We start from the raw sequence: 2,906 nt of genomic DNA, 5'->3' as shown, positions 1-2,906 counted from the left end.
CTGCTTAATTGATGATGGGTTAACAAGGAAATAGCCCATGCAGCCCATGAAATAGCTTATGAGTCAATTGTCTAATAACTTTTGGTCCCTTAAAAAAGAGTCTGCACGTTAGGCCCATATTGAATTTATAACTGTATCTTGAAAATGTTTTGGTAAACAGCTAAAATAACAAAACTTCAGTGTCCAAATAAATATGGACCTAACTGTATTTCATACATTTGGTCAACCCAATTGATAATATCTAAAATCTTCATTCCCAGTGTATTAACTATTTGTTTTGTGGAAAACAAAGTTATCCTCAACCTTTAGGCTTTGTTCCAAGAACAGCAATTAAATATCAGTAGGCTTATTTGTTTGATTTAGCTTTTTTGCAATGCCAAAATTGTTTTTTGCCCTTAGTTGAAAAAGAAAATATTCCTTAACGGTCTACATGGCTAATGAAAATGGATATTCCACTAATATTCCTGTTTACATGCGGATGTGCATACTTAACTGATTAACCTAACTGTTAATGACGTACTGTACGTCCTATGTCCCTCCGTTTCCCTCTCTCTTTTTCTTTCCCTTTCCCTCTTTTTCAAACTGCAGTCATGTTGTTCCCATGGTAAAAGTGGAACAGCTAGAGCTTTTTGAGCCATTTTGCCTCTTTGTGTCGCATTTGTTACACACCTTTGCACATATATAATCCAAGTCTTTCATAATGTAAAGAAATGCTCCTAAAACCTGAATAATATCAGTATGTATTGATACGTGTCTCAATCTGAAAATGTTCCATTCTGAATGAATGCTGATTAGGAATATCAAATGGAATATTCTGTTTGCATGACCCTTATCAAATCAGAGTATTGTCTTATTCAGAGTAATAGTGCAAAATGAATGTACATTTAGACAGTGTTCCATGTTTCTGGGGGATGAGCAGGTAGAGCTGGACTGCCTCTGCTAAACTCCAAACCTTGTTAATTGTCTTTAAACAGCAGCATCTCTCTCTGTCTGTCAGTGTGGCAGTGAATACAGCTGATGCTGCGGTATCTCAGACAGGAATAAATTACACTCTTTTTTTTCACCTCCTCTTCCCTTTTCTGTCTCACTCTGCTCTAAATCAGCTTCCTCTCCTGTCTCCATTCCTCTCTCCTTCAGAGGACTTCACTGTTAAAACCAGCAGTTGGTCAGTGAGCCTGCTGTGATCTCTGTTCTTACTTGCCATCCATGACCCAACTCTGATTAGAACTTTGTATGTAATTTCAGGGTGTTTTGAGTCTGAGTTGGTTGATCCTGGAAATAGAAGTTTTACTGATTCCATACTAATTGTTTGTTTTCCTGTTGATGGCATACTGTGAAGGTACTTATAGTCAAAGGAAAGGTTTCCTGTTGCTATAAGAATAGTCTAGCCAAGTTTATCTCAAGAAATTATTGCCACTGTTTTTCTTTCTTGCCTTAGTTATATACTCAAAAAGTTAACTTTTTGTTGTCAACTTAAAAACAAGGCTGTTGCCGAGGTTCAGTAGTCTCTCTCTGCTCCCATTACCCTCAGGAAATGGACCTTGCCGGGCTATGAAGAGCAGTTTATTGAGAGGCTTCTGTCCTAAGCAAATCTCATTCCTGCTGCGCTCTCGCAGAGTTGGGTTTGTGCCACTGCCCTCCGGTGATTATCTTGTTTGGGTGTCTATGACACAGTAAATGAAGGCATTATTGGTGGGACAGTGGAGCTTCTTATACTGAAACAGATCCAGTTTCTGTTTCCTCAGTCAGGGATGTGTGGTGGCTGCAAATAAACACAGTGGGGTGGTTCCAAGAATTCCAAGTAAAACAAAGCCGTGAAGTGCTGCTCATATTTAATCAACATTTTACATTCGTGCCTGAAGCCTAAACGTACTGATACCTGAAAAAGTAATGTTATTCCCATAAGCCTCAGTTGTGCTTGTATGTTTAGTGCTAATGTGCAAATATAAGCATGTTAAAGTAAGATGGTAAAATCCTACCCGACATCAGCATGTATCCACCATAGATACTGAACCCCAAATTGCTCCCGATGCATAGCATCGGTGTGTGAATGTGTATGAATGAGTTTATGAATGAGTTAGTTTCTGTTCGATCGATGGGCTTTGCATCGCTGTGGTGAATGTGTGTGAAAGGGGTGAATGTGGCACTAGTGTAAGAGCGGGCTTTGATTGGTCGGGACAGACTAGGAAAGGCGTTTATACAAGTACAGGTCGCATTTACCATTTAGCCAAACTGAGAACACACGCTCCCCTCCCTCATCCCAGCTGGGTCGATGACCTATCTGATATCGGCAGACGCAGTTTGTGAGATTAAAGAACTGTGTGTCTGACCGTCTGATTAGTAACATCGGGCACCCAGGGAACTGTACTGTCCTGCTTTCTTCCTTCACCGAACTACAGTGCAGACTTTAAGTACTGGCACTGAGTCGTGTCATGCTGCAAAATACTCCTGATGACAGCGGCTATTGTAGGGTTCTGGAGGGCCAGAGGGGAGGCTGAAGTACCAGGGACCTGGTTGACCGCTTTTCCACGTGGTGTGGTGAGAACCACCTGCCAGCTGAATGTGGCAAAAGACAAAGGAGATGGTTGGGGACTTCCCCAGGAGAACAGGCCCCTGACCTCTCCTGTCCAGCATCGGTGGGTCCAGATGTGGATATGGTGTCGGCGTATAAGTATTGGGGTCACACTGGACAACCAAACTCGGACTGGTCACTATACTGCAGAGGCCATCTACAAGAAGGGCATGAGCTGCGGCTTTACTTCCTTGGGAGGCGTCAGGTCCTAATGTCTGGCAACAAGGATGTTGCAGGATGTTTTTATCAGTCCTGTTGTGGCCGAGCACCATCCTTCTTTGCTGCGGTGTCTGGGGTGCGGGCAATGCAAGGCAAAGGACGCCCAACCGACTGA

Source organism: Morone saxatilis, unplaced genomic scaffold, assembly GCF_004916995.1.
Source record: "Morone saxatilis isolate NCDOM2014 unplaced genomic scaffold, NCSU_SB_2.0 Contig10, whole genome shotgun sequence".
NCBI classification, from domain to species: Eukaryota; Metazoa; Chordata; class Actinopteri; family Moronidae; genus Morone; species Morone saxatilis.
This window is presented reverse-complemented; position numbering follows the sequence as displayed.